We start from the raw sequence: 15,289 nt of genomic DNA on the forward strand, positions 1-15,289 counted from the left end.
ATCAGGCCAGCTTAGTAGAAAGAGATCTGTGGATACAAGCTATGATACATAAGTTTAAGGATAATCCGTAAATCAATGAGTTCATAAAGTAAGCACTCAGTCTTAATTCCCAACTAATGCAGTAGAAGGAAGTACTTTGCCAGAAGATATCGCAGATAAGTCCTTATTGTGAAACCTGTGATAAGCTAACAAACCAAGTCATTGATATGAGACTTGAGTATGATGAAATCCATAAAAGGATTTCTGACTTTATCACATGGCAAGAATTAGAGAATGGGAGAAAGGCTGACCTACGAAAGCTGGAAGAATCTCATAAAGACATCTTGTTCACAGATTGGGATTCTGAGTCGAAAGAAGTGGAAAGGGCAACAACAATAGCAGCGACAACAACAAACAACATAATAGAATCCATCAATGAAAATATTCATGGCGCCAATCTCGTTAAGAAATGTATACCAGGATTCCTTCCGAATGTCAAATAGTTAGATCAACAGTGGAGACAGGCAGCACAGGAAAAGGAGGAGGCAATCCGACAGCTATGCAAGATGAATTGGGAAGCATACTGACAGTTTTTAGTGAAACCATACAATCAGTGGATGCCTTTGAGGTGCTTAACAACCTCAACATGAAAGATGGTGCTAGCACTAACGGACGCTATATTTGCGAGGCAGTTAAAATTTGTGACCAGCCAACCGACCCAGCTCAAGCCAATGACTGATATTTGCAATCTTGGAGATCAAGTCCAAAGGAGTTAATCATTTAATTTATTTTTCTTCTAGTTTCATTTTTTGCATATTCCAAGGAAGGTAGTTTAAAAGTCCTCAGCTATTTTTTGTAAGAATCTATTTTAGGACCTATAGTTTAGTATTTAAATCCCTCTCATGCATTTAGAGAGGGGTCTAGAAATTTTATCAGAAAAATTCTTTGAAACATTGCACTTACTTACTTTTGAGGAGTTTCTGATGGAATGAATGGAACAAGATCTATTTTCTTTCAAATATCCAGCATGCTCTACTGAAATGCACTTTTGTACTCTTAGAATGTCTTGGATTGATTGAGATTGGGTTAATATTGTTGACCCACATGAGCAGGACTCATTGTATATGGTACTTTTATCTTATGATCTTGTTTTATTTATGTATCGCACAATACTTCTTTAAATTGTTTTATGTGTGAAAGTATTAATTACAGTTTATCATTATTACAATTTTGTATGATGTTAGCTTTGACTCTATCCTGAATACATGAATGAATTTGTCTATGATATATCTTTCTCAATTGTTTTTTCTAACTATTTATCCAAAATGATTACTGTTAAACGATTTCACTTCTTATTGTAGTTGAATGATCTTTATTACCAATTGTTGTAGGACATCATTGTAGATCGCATATTGTATTTAATTCCCAAGTATATTTATAGCTAAATAGTGTTAAACTAGGATATATGCATGTGTTTATTAGTTAGATTATATTACACTTAGCTCAATGATTTTCCCGTTACATCATATATCACCCCACCAACACTATCAAAACGTTTTTGGAAAATTGGTCCCATTATCCCCAGTCGAAACCACTACACCAAATAAAAAGCGAGCTGCTAACCAAGGTATGGACCAGGGTGGTTTTCCCCTATGTTTTTGTAACGATTTTTGAGGCTTTAACAATAAGTTAAGGTTTTGGTAGGCTCCTGACTTATATCTAACACATGTGACTTGGGTAAAATTGTCATAACTTTCTCTCTCATCATTAGATTGAAATTTCGTAAAAAGTTATAGAAATAGAACAGAAAGTAGTTTTCTGTGTATTGTTCTTAGATTTGAAGGTCGAAACATTGATACATGTCACCTCATACAAGTGTGCTCTACTGAACCAGTTTATAATCAGGTCATCGTGGGAGATTTGGAATAACACTTTCTTGAAGAATCCAATCATGATCAGACTTGCGGGGTTGGAATGATGACTCAGAGGGATACCATAGGATGAAATTTCTGACCTTGGGGATTCGAAATTACAGAGATACAATGATCTAATATTCACCCTATGAGTGACATCAGTTAAAGATTTATTGAATAAAGGTATTATAGACTCATGTGCTGGTGTGTGTGTTCTGTGTTATTTAAGCAATGGATCGATCAGATTGCCAATACACAGACATTTTAAATGGAAAGACAATAGAGAAATACAGTAAGAAAACACAAAGACACAAGAAATTTTAATAAGGAGTTCACCCTATCCTCCAGGGCTACATCTCCGGTCCAACTTTCAGTGGTGGCCTTGTTTTATTGTCTCTTAAGTAGAGAAATGACAATGCAGGGACTTAATGTGAGTTCTCCTGAAGCATGTTTGCTTGGCAGAGTGGTTCTTGGATTCCCCAAGCCACTTGAGTACACAGACTTCTTCTTCCTACCAGCTCTGTGACCTTTTGGTCTACAGTGGAAAGAGCCAAATGTGATGCTTAGTCCGAACAGATTCCTCTATGGGATGGCTTGAATCTTCAAGCTCTCTGGTGCTCGATGTTGCCTTTGGTCAGCTTGGCCCTCTTTCTTATTCTACTTTGCTTTATCGTCTTCTTCTCTGTTTTCTATCTCTCTGTGTTCAGTGCTCCTCTTTGGGTTCACTGTTCCACTTCTTCATCTCTCTACTTCAACTAACTTGACTGTGTATTCTGTCTTTGTTCATGGCTTTTAGCCATTTGTTCCAATTCCTGTTCGGTTCCTCTTCCACCTTTGTCGATTCACCTTCTACAGCTGCGCTTGGAGTTCCTCGTTCGACGTCATCATCAGTGCTCAAGGAGTGGCCACATGTCCTCCTCTAAAAGGCGTCAGCTTGCTTCGTTAGTTCGTTTCTTCAGTTACATCGTGGATGAATATTTCCTCCACCATGATGGTAAAAAATATTCCAAATCTTTCTAAAACACGGTGTATTCCCTTGTCGATTCCACTTCCTCCATCGGGCACAATCTCAGCTGTTTGATCTAGGGCCTCCAGATCCGACGCCATACGCACATTTCGCGCGGTTGACTTGCTCAACTGATAGTGCGTGATCAATGGCGATTTTCTCTCACCTCCACTTGCCATGCGTCGATAGATGAATGGAATCGCTTTGCTCTCATCCAAAACCTCTTACCATTTGTGGGCACCCCGATCAATACCGCTGGTTTCTAGAGCGCGGGTCTCGCCTTTGTACTTTTAGCGCTTTTACCTTTTCTGCTCGTGGTTCTCCAGATTCCTCATGCGACCGAGTGCTCGGGCTTTTCCATTATGGTGAATAGGGCCATAAAAAAACTCCTTATTTTCCCAATCCGGGGCTCCCAGGGGCTACTTTGACCTCCTGCGCAGTCTCCATCGACCTCGGTCAGCACGCTTTGATTGAGGTCCTCGTCGTTCCACGCTAGCTGCCAGTGCCACTAGTTCAGGGAGTTTTTGATCGTTGTTTTGGATTCTTTAGAGATTTGTCCCGACCTGATACAATCATGGTTCTCTGACAGTCTTCTATGGATCCAATTCAGATCACGGCCTTCCCACTGAAAAAGATTTTGGACCACCAAAAGTTGGTTTTTAAGCATCAAATAAGTGAGGGTGTTGTTTTCTCACTTATCCAATCTCAATCCACTTTTCACTACTCAGCTTTGAACCTTTGAGCCTAATCCTGAGGTATTCCACATCTCCCCTGTGCATCATCCTCACCTTTCTGTCCAACACTGTGTCTTCCTACAATTCGTTAAGATATTCAGGTAGCAGGTCATCAATAGAAGGCAATTGACTTTGCTCTTTAGGGTCCCTAATCATTGAAGGTTCAAACAATCTCAAGCAATATGCATTTACGACTGAGTAGATGTGCATGTAAGCTGGTAAATCAAGGCAAAAAGCATTTTCACCACTCTTCTCAAGTATCCTAAAAGGTCCATACTTGGTAGGCTTTAGCTTTTTACCTTCACCTTGCATTCTATCCTTGCTGATATATAGCCAGATTTGGTCTCCAACTTGAAAACTATGCTCCATCCAATGCTTATCATGCATAGCCTTGTACTTGGCTTGGAACTTTTCCAATTGTTCCTGTACTGCCTGGTGGATCTCCTGGATCTGTTCAATGAACCTAGTTGCCTTGTCCACATCACTTAGTCCCTCAACCATGGTATCTTTACCAAAGACAAAATCCAAAGGAGACCTTGGTGTGAAACCAAAACAGGTCTCAAAAGGAGATCTCTGTGTAGAAGAGTGTTTGGCTTTGTTGTAAGCATGGTTCACATAACACAAGTGTTCATCCCAAAGCTTAGGATGTTTACTACAATATCCTCTCAATCACTGGATCACTGTCATGTTAACTACTTCTGTTTGGCCATCTGTTTGTGGATGAAAAGCTATGCTTTTCCTTAGTTTGGTGTCCATCAGTTCCCACAGACTGGACCAAAACTTCCCCACAAATTGGGTGTCTCGATCAGATACAATGGAAGTGGGTAATCCAAAATGAACCCATACATGTTCAAAGAACAACTTTGCAGTCTATTCAGCTGTAATCTGTTTACTACAAGGTATCAAAATACACATTTTGCTGAACCTATCCACAACAACATATAGATAATCATGGCCTTTCCTAGATTTAGGCAGTCCTCCAACAAAATCCATGGAAACACTTTCCAAAGGGTGAGAAGGAATTGGCAATGGAGTGTACAAGCCTAGTTTTCTGTTGCTGGGCTTGCTTTTAGCACACATGGTACACCCTCTTACATATCTAGAAATTGTCTTATTCATTTTTTGCCAATAGCAGAATCTTTGCAGCTGTGCAACTATTTTACTTACCCCAAAGTGACCTGATATCAGAGAAGTGTTTGCCTCCCTAATTATCTTTATCCTCTCAGTTTGTGGAATGCATAGTTTCCCATAATGATATAAGAGTCAGTCCTTTACATGATAGTCCAATTCTTCTACTCTTTTTCCTTGACTAAAAGTTGCATATACATCTTTAAAGTCCATATCCTGAGCATATTGTTGTATGTAGCTTTCATGTAGCACAGAATTATGCTTAAGTATGGTAGACGCATTTATAATGGGTCTACATAACATGTCTACAACCTTGTTATGTATGCCCTTTTTATATCTGATCACTAAATGATACTGTTGTAGAAAACCCATCCATTTGTAATGTCTTGATTGCTGCAACTTAGTTTGGGAGTGTAGATATTGAAGTGGTTGATGATCAGTATGTATTACTGTCTCTTTGCCCATTATGTAATGTTTCCACTTTTTCACACTCTGAACTAATGCATACAATTCTTTATCATATGTAGGATAGTTAAATACTCCAGGATTAAAAGTCTCATAATGATAACATATGGGTTTATCGTGTTCTGTCAACACTGCTCCCATGGCATAGTCACTAGCATCAGTTTGGATCTCAAATGATCTTTGTAGATTTTATAGTCCTAGTACAGGTGTTGTACTAATCTTTTCTTTCAAGGTGTCGAAGGCTTTCTAATGTTTGCCTCCCCACTGAGCATGTAAGGGAGCTGCAATCGAGGAGAAGTTAGAAATGAACTTCCTCCTTTTAAATTAAAATAAAAATTAAAATTGAAAGTTAAATAAAAATTAACATTTGATAAAAGAAGATAAATTAAAAATTAAAAATTAATTAACTAATTAATTAAAGTAATTAAACAAGAATGTTTCTTTATTTGATACTTAGGATTAATTAACTAAAATAAAAATAATAATAAAAACAATGGATAGAATTATAATTAATTAATTAAAATAATTTATGAATCAATTATATTAATTAAAAGATATATTTTTTAGATTCTTAGGTTAAATAAAATAAAAATAAAAATAAAAAAATTAATAGAAAGGAAGATAAAAATTAAAACAATAAAACTAACCTATAATCAAGGGAATAAATAGGATTAATAATCTACACATTAAAATCAGTTAAGTAAAACAATTAAAATAAAATCAAAATTAATTAATTAAACTAAAATTATTATAATATTCCTATGTATATATAAGGGTCGGCTTTTTAATTAAATTTATCAAGGTTTAGGTTTATTTATACTCTGGTCGCAAGATTCTTCTTTCAAGGAACTATCAATCATATTCTAAAATTAGTCCTGATGATGGACCCCCTTTGGAGTTTGAAACGTCGACAGAATGAACATGATACTGTGGATAATCCAGATCATGCTACTCCAAGAAACAACCACAGAATCTTAAAATCTAAAATAAAACAAATATTTATTTTTAATTTTAGTCAAACTAATCCTATTTTTTTGGATTTGGAAATTGTATTAAAACTAGAATTCGAGTTTAGTGAGGGAAGATTGAAAACTTTCATATATAATATACGTATAGACCAAAATATGTTAAAAATAATGTTTCTCAGGGAAGATTGAAAAATTTCACATATAATATACGTATAGACCAGAATATGTTAAAAATAATGTTTCCGGGTTCACAAATGTTTGAACATTTTGTCCTCTCTTTGTTACAGATGTGTTGCTAATGGTAAAACTACATAAAATATTACAGAAGAATGAAAAATGTGTGTGATTTGAATTTTCCGAGCCTTTTTAGAAGAATGAAAAATGTTCGTGATTAGAATTTTCGAAGAATGAAAAAGGTTTTTGTTTGAATTTTCCCTTCTTTGTTTTGGAGTTTATGAGGAAAATCACTTCAATCTGGTTTGTACACATCTGTGTATGCTGAAGGTCGTTTATGAATTGAACTCTGGTCTTGATCTGTGTTAAAAAAAAAACCTAAATTAATGTTCTAGCATCGTTTGGGATAATCGAATTGTCAACCCAAAGATATATTTACGAGAATTGTCAACCCAAAGATAAATTTACAAGAACGATTTGTAATTGTTCAATCCTCTGGCTCTAATGGTGAAAATTTATAGTTGAATGGTCAACTAAAATTCCACAATGTCCATATTTGTTTTAAGTGTTCTATTCGTTTGAAGATTGTCCAGATTGGGGATCACCTGTTGATATTTCAGCCATTTGTTTTTGTTAAAGATGGATATATCTATGTGAATTCTGAGAGTTTGCAATTATAAACAAAACGTTGGTAATTTAGTTTAAAGAATGTTGTGTTAAGCATGAATAAATGCTAGTCGTTGTTACTTTTAGTAAATTGCCATAATTTCACTATATTTTCAATATAATATAGTGTAAGATGATTAATATTATACTCACATTGGAGACTTGGATGATCATGCTCACTCTGAGGATGTTATACACTGCTCACTAACATCTATGTGAAAACTATATAATTCTACATTGAAACTTTATGAAGAAACATAATATTATTTCTTGATTATTACTTAAAAGAATTAAATGCGGGCATGAAAGGTGGTCTATTGGCATAAAAATTAAAGTGAAAGACATGTAAAATGTAAAAACCTAATGGATTTCTTGTACTGGTAAGCCTAGTAACAAGAAACATGGATTAATAAGTTTACCCTTTTTACAAATCCCACACACAAGCTCTCCAACCAAAAACCTAATGGCGACCATGTGGTAAAAGCGGCGGGGAGGAATCAAGAAAGGTAAGGGTGCAGACAACAGAGAGTCACAACAGTAGACAAGGTAGACATCTGAGAGACACAGTCATGACAGAAGAGGTCAGGAGGGGAGAGATCCCCTCCTATTAAGATGCAGCGGCAGGGGAAGGTCAGAACAGTCAGTCGGCAAAGGAGAAATATAATGCAGGTCTAGTTCTGGGAGCGACATGGCAGGTGGGCAGAAGGGGAAAATGCCTGCCATGTGTGGAGGAGAAATTCAGGTTTGTGATTCCACCAAATAAACTGGAAAGGTATAGAAGCTACATGAAGGATCATGCCCTTATCTGCAAGTTTGTCAATGTATGGCTGTCTAATAGAGACCTTACCAAATCGATTCAGCAAAAATGGCAGCCCCAAGGACACATCGAGCTAAATTTGGGAGTGAAAGGCTTCTTTACGGTGATCTTCTCTAACCTACAAGATAAGGAAAAAGTGTTTCAAAATGGCCCTTATTTTTATGATCATGCTGGTCTATTTATGAGATATTGGGAAGAATGTTATAACCCTGATAAGGAAAAAAAATTAGCAGCGCCAATATGGGTTCGATTATTTGGGTTACCTATAGACTTTTGGGATCCAAAAATCTTGGAAGGGATAGGAAACACAATAGGTAGCTTTGTGAAAATAGCAGAAACTACGAAGAAAGGAAGGTATACATCGTATGCCAGGATATGCGTGTATATGAACATTGCGAACCAAATCCCAGCTTCTGTGGAACTAGAGTATCATGAAGAAGTCTGGCAGCAAAACTTAGACTATGAGCATATACCGTTTAGATGTCGTAGATGCCATGAATATGGACATCTGGTTAAGGAATGTCCTATTACAATGGAAAAAGAAGAAAGGAAAAGTAAGCAGCAGAAGAGAGGGCTAGTAGACCAGGAAGGATTCCAAGAGGTTAAAAGTAGACAGAAAATAACCAAAGAAAACTCCAAGGAAGACAAGAAAGAAAAACAAACAAACCCAGTGAAATCAAATAGCTTTGAAATACTACAGGAAGAGGGAGAAGATGAGGATCAAACCATGGAAAATCACGAAGATAAAGAGTTAGACAATAGCTCCAGCAGTGAAAGAGCTCACACAAAGAGGAAAGCCCTGAGTGAGGTCACGAACAAAGGCAAAGAATAGGTAGAACTGGCAGAACAGATGGAGACAAAAATGGAGATAACCAAGGATGATCTTAGTAAAGAAGAAGAAATTCTAAGAAAATTATCAAATGAATGGAGGAACTTGGACGAGAGATTTATCCCGGAAGACTAGAAGAGGTTGTATGCGGAAACCTTTCAGCAGTATATAGCTAAACAGGAAAAAGGTAAAGCTGTGCCTGAAGAATACCAAGAGAACCAGAAGGAAAGCAGAACAGATCAGCAAGGACAAGTCAAGGGAGGGAAAAAAAAGAGGAAGGAAAAATCTTAAAGACTCCATCCAACTAATGGGAGAAATGTTGGTGAACACAGGGAGAGTGGTTCCACTTTCAACGGTGTTTCAAACCCTAAATCAAACTCCTCAATGATTTTGACATCATGGAATATTAGAGGCTTGAACAACAAAGGGAAGAAGAGACATTTAGCGGCAAGATTGAGGAAAGACAAACCACAAATAATGATTATTCAAGAAACTAAAATTTCAGGCCAGAAAATGGAGGAAATACTCAATAAAATAAATCCAAGATATGAGGAAGTAACCATAGATGCTAAAGGAAGTGCGGGAGGAATAGCAGTAATTTGGAATCCAGTAAAATTCCTATCAGACTAGTGGATAGGAATTCCCAGAATCCTGACTGGCAGATTCAGACTCATTGGGCAGAGTGAATGGGTTGTAGTGTTAGCAGTATACGGGCCCCACACCCCAGTAGATAGAGGCCTATTCCTCAGTCATTTGGAAAAAATAAAAAAATATGCACTAGGAGCAAAGGTGGATTATCGCAGGAGACTTCAATATGATAACCTCTAAAAAAGAGAATAAAGGAGGAATCAGCAGGGAAGACCTGGAGATGGAAAGATTCAGAGATGTCAAAACAGACTTAAGGCTAGTAGACATACCAACAACAAATGGGAAATTCACTTGGAACAATAGAAGAGGTGGGAACAAACAAATAGCATCAAGATTAGATAGATTCTTAGTCTCTAAACATATAATAGGTATGGACATCTTCTACAAAGCCTCCATCCTCCCCTCTATAGGGTCAGATCATTGGTCAATCAAACTGGAAATAGCTATGAACAATCAGAATAAAAAGATACCTTTTCGTTTTGAGTCCTTTTGGCTAAGAGATCCAGAATTCTTAAACAAAGTAAAAAACTAGTGGCAGGAAAACAAAATGGGAACAGAAGGTCGAAACAAAATGCACACATTCTAACTTAGACTCAAAGACATAAAGGGCAAAATTAAGAAATGGAATAGCGAGGAATTTGGCAACATTCAGAAAGAGAGAGGGAAACTACAGCTAGAATGGAAGGAATTCAACAACAAATCATCGAGGAAGGAAGAAGCGAGGAGTTGGCTGAGGAGGAAAGAAGGATAATCAATCAATTAGAGGAAAGATGAAAGTAGGAAGAAATTCTATGGAGACAGAAATCACATGTCCAATGGTTGAAAGAAGGGGAAAAGAACTCCAAATTCTTTCACAAAGCAATGTTGAACCACAGACAACACAATAGAATCTTTTCACTGAAAGATAGTCAAGGGAACAGAGTGCTGCAACAGGAAGAAATGGAGAAGCTCCTGGTGGACTATTTCAAAGGGATCCTAATAGAACCAAATATTAACAGGGAGGAGGAAATCGACAGAGTCTATCAACATATACCTAAAAAAGTAACTAGAGAACAAAATCTGGCTCTACTCAAGGTAATTACAAAGGAAGAAATGGAGGAAGTGGTTAACAGAATGGCGAAGAATAAGGCCCCGGGACCTGATGGATTTACCATTGAATTTTACCAAGCAGCCTGGAGTTTTATGGGTAACGACCTATTGGACCTAGTCGAGGAATCAAGGTGTACAAAGCGCATGCATCAGGGCCTTAATGCTACCTTCTTGGCATTGATTCCAAAGACTGGAAACTCAGACGAACCGCAGGGATTCAGACTAATATCTATATGTAATGTAGTGTACAAAATATTAGCAACAATTATGGTGAATAGACTTAAGCCAATTCTGCCCGACCTCATAGCTCAGGAACAAACAAGTTTTGTAAAAGGACGGCAGAAAATAGATGGAATTATAGTTGCCCAAGAAGTAATCCACTCGAAAAACTCTCAAAATCAAGGCATGATAATCAAATTAAAACTGGCAAAGGCTTATGACCGCCTTAGTTTGGCGTACCTAGAAGGCATCCTCAAAGCCCATGGATTTGATGAGAGATGGGTGAAATGGATCTTGTCAATGGTGAGCACACCGGTGATGGCAGTCATGTTGGATGGAACCCCAACCGAAGCTTTCAAACCCTCGAGAGGGCTAAGACAGGGAGATCCCTTGTCCCTGTTTCTCTTCATCCTAGCAGCAAAAGGACTGGGCAGGTTGGTAAAAGCACAAGTAGACAGGGACCAGATAAAGGGGCTAAGAATCTGTGGGAATGATCTCCCCGTAACACACCAGCAATTCGTAGACAACGTAATGTTTTATGGCCTGCCCTCGCTTAAGGAAGCCTAAAAAATCGTAAAAACCCTATCTGAGTTCACTCAAGCATCTGGGACTAAGATCAATAAAGAGAAATCAAAAATATTTTTCTTTAAAACTCAGCTAGAGGCCCAAAGATTTTTGGCTCGAACAATGGGATTCAGAATTGGAACCTTCCCAACGAAGTATCTAGGTATTATGCTTAATGAGCACCAATATAGGGTCACTAACTGAGAGGCCTCTAATAAATAAAATCAGAAAAAAGATGGACACTTGGACTTTCCGGTCGTTGAACACCCCCAGTGGGATAATTCTTCTAAAAGTAGTACTACAAGCTATCCCAATTTATCAGATATTGAGCCAAGTTGTTCCCAAGTCCATTAGCCAAAAATTAGTAGCCATGTTCAAGAAATTTTTATGGCATGGAACCAGCAAAACCAGAAAATGGGCTTTACTCTCTTGGGAGTGGCTAAGCAAACCAACCAAAGCTCGAGGCTTAGGATTGCGGGACCCCTACGTACTCAACCAAGTGATGGGGGCGAAGCTTTGGTGGAGGTGGACACAGGGCGGCCAAGACCTATGGAAAGCAATCTAGGAAAGGAAATATGAGGCAACTTAGAAACCAGAAGACAGGATGAGAAGCCAGACAGAGGTAAAAGGCTCCGCAATATGGAATTTGGCGAGGAGTAATAAAGAACTGATAAGAGAATACAACTTTTGGGAGATAAGAGCGGGGGACAAAGCTAATTTTTGGGATGAATCTTGGCAACAACGAGAAACGCTTATCCATAAGGATGCCCTTCAGGTCATCCAAGCTTTCACCTCCCAGGCAGAGGGGGATGTGGTCAGAAAATTTTGGAAACTAGGTATAGGGGAATATTGGCGTAATTGGAAATAGAAGGAGGATTGGGTAGCGGCCCCCGACTCTGAAAGGTGGGACGATTACCACAAAGAAATGGCATCCCGTAAAGTGGCGATAAAAACAGGGCAGGATATCCTAAGATGGGGAACTCGAATACAAGGGACCTTTTCTATAGCAGAAGGGTGTTACTTAAAAGAAAAACAGAATCAACAGATAGAGACAAAGAAAGGGAAAAACTTATGGAAAATAAAGCACTGGCCAAAAGTCACTTTCTTTTTTTGGATTCTGTTACATGGCAGGGCCCTTACCTGGGATCAATTACAGAGGAAAGGGAGGCAGGGACCATCATGATGCGCGCTCTGTAATGCATAGGAGGAGACGATGGAACACCTTATGAACAGATGCATTGTCAGCGACACCCTGTGGGACAGCCATTGAAAAATGTTTGAGCGCCGCTATAGAAATTTCCAAAACATCAAAAATACTTTAGAAAACTGGCTGAGGAAACCTTACCAAAGCCTGGTGTTAAATCGTGCATGGATCTTGTTTACTGGGTTCCTACTCTCGAACATCTAGAAGGCACGGAACAGTGTGATCTTCAAAGAAGAAAAACGCACCCCAGCAGACATATGGGAACAAACAATCAGGAACACGAGAGAAACTATTTTAACAGAATGCTAGAAGGAAGAGGACTGGAAGGTCATACAAATAGAGGCGAAGATCTTGCAGAGGCTAGAATTAACCCAGAGCATGATATGCAGTGACCGAAGAAAAGACCAAGTCAGAGAGGTGGAAGAAATTAAATAGTATAGGCATCCCCCACAGGGATTTGCAAAATTAAATTTCGATGGGGCGGCCAAAAACAACCCGGGAGAAGCAGGAATCAAAGGGGTCTTTAGGAATGACAAAGGAAAAACCTTGAGAATCTTTGCGATGGACTGCGGGGAGGCGACTTATAACGAATCGAAACTACACATGCTGAAGCGCAGCCTTGAAATTGCGATTCAGGAAAAGTTTATGAGCCTCCAAATTGAAGGAGATTCAAAATTGGTGGTGGATATGGTAAGGCAGCTGCAATAGAAAAAACCAGCAGAAAAATAAGTAAGAGTTGGAGAACAGCATGGCTCATCAGTGAAATATGGAAGCTACTTACCAAAATAGAATATCTGATCCCCACCCATGTAAGACGCTCAGGGAATCAACCGGCAGACTAGTTAGCGAACTGGGGAAGCCGGAACAAGGGAACGTGGATAGACAGCGGAGGAATGGAGCTTTTGCTCCCAGAGGAGCGTGAACAATTGTAGAAACTTCTCGACATCGATAAGGGTGGCCATGGCAATTCCGAGGAGAATGGCCAAGAAAAGTTAGTAAGTGGCAGATGCGGGGAAAGATCATAGCAGGTGGTGACAGACAGGATAATCGTGAGAAAGGACAGGGGTGGTGCAAGTGACGGAGCAGGGTAGCTAACGGGGCAGGGAAGGGTAGAGTCACTTGATGGGGAAGAAGAGAGAATCGAGACGCCATTAAAAAGGGAGTTTGAGGGAGTTTTGGGAGTCCGGACAAGAGGCCGCGAAGGGTTGGCAAGTGGCAACAGTAGTATAGAAAGCGTATGGCAAGAGAAGCCGGGAGAATGTAGTAGTTATGACGAGTAAAGGTGGTCAGACAAGTAGAGACAAATCGTGAGGAAGGGACACGGGGATGAGAGCAGGGAAAACAAGAGGACAGGTGGAGGTAAGGACGGAAGGACGAAGGGGATTATACAAACAAGGGCCTGAGGTGGCATCAGGATTTTACATGCAGTAGAGCACGAAGCAAGAAGGAACGACAAAAGGTGGCAGCAAGGTGCAGAGATCGGACCAAAGCTACGATATCGGCGAGGAAAGGTGGTAGGCAAGACACAATCAAGAACAAGTTTCATGCAAACAACAAGATGGCTCCGAAGAAAGAGAAACAAGTTCGGACCCAGGAAAAAGGATCGAGCAGCAACCCGAAGCGACGAGGAAGGAAACCAGAGTCCGAGCAAAGAATGTATATGATCAATGCTTACATGGCCGAGAATTCTCCCAAAATCCAAGAACAAATAAATTGGTGGGAACGGGAGCTGAGATCCATTAGCTCGAACAAGGAGATTCCTCGGGGGGAATGGGAGGATTTAGTTCCAGATCCAAGAAATACCAGGAGCCGCAATTCATTGTTTAATAAGTCGATCCAACATTATTAGATTATGAAGCACGTGGTAGCCCATGCAATGGAAATGAACCAGATAGTTCGGGAGGAAGAAGAGGAGGAAAGAAAGCAGAGGGAGGAGCAGCTAAGGAGTCAGACATAGGAAGAATTAGAAAATATAAAATCCACACTCCTAAAGGAAATTGCTACGATTCAAATCAAGGCCGCGAGCAATAATCTGATTCTAGGAAAAATGGAACAAATGATGCAGGAAATGAAATGGGTTCTAGAGCAGAAGAATATGAATCCAGGTTCAAGTGCCATGGCACCCGCCCTGGTTAATTCTTCAGATGAGGAATGATGAAGCTGGTTTCCTGGATAGTTTTGTTTAAAATGCTTTAGGAAATGAATTGTTTCTACATGTTTTATTATAGACTAATAGATAGAATAGCTAGTAGGGTTCGAAAGAACAGATATGACAGAATCAAGGAGAACAACATTTTCAAATTTTGGTATGGGTATAATGCTGACAGGTGGCGGCCTAGTTTCCTTGCGGGCAGGCTAGCCACCTGAAACATAAGTTTGATGTAAGAAATGTTGATATCGTAATATAGAAAGTAGTAATGCCTAAGTTCAAAAAAAAAGAAAAAACAAAACAAAACAAAAAAAACAAAGAAAACAACCTAATGAAATTCTCATTTAAGGGGCAAAGTGATCCAGGTGGATATTGGTGGCCACCTGCCAAGTCCACTTGGACCCCCACCATTGTCTTTCTCAGCATTTTCAGTTTCCTTAATTGTAGCACAACTTACTATTTTTAGCAGTTTTTTGGGTCCTGAACTTCCGGAGCCGTTTTGAGGCCCTAAACGACGTTTTTTGGGGAATCTGAGGGCAACATGGGTCCATGGAATGGACCGATGTTGTCCATTCCAACAATGATAGTGCTCGGATAGATCTTTCTAACGAGCTATTGTACGCGTCAAACGGAGATCATATGCCAAAGTTACGACCCCGGGAAGTTGATGTACCAATTTACCCCAAACGAGGCCCACATTTTTGGCGTTTCATCTCCAAGGGTTAGGTTTTGGAATG

The sequence above is a fragment of the Pinus tabuliformis genome, chromosome 9, assembly GCF_031772625.1.
Source record: "Pinus tabuliformis cultivar Carrire ecotype Pingquan chromosome 9, CPIR1, whole genome shotgun sequence".
NCBI classification, from domain to species: Eukaryota; Viridiplantae; Streptophyta; class Pinopsida; order Pinales; family Pinaceae; genus Pinus; species Pinus tabuliformis.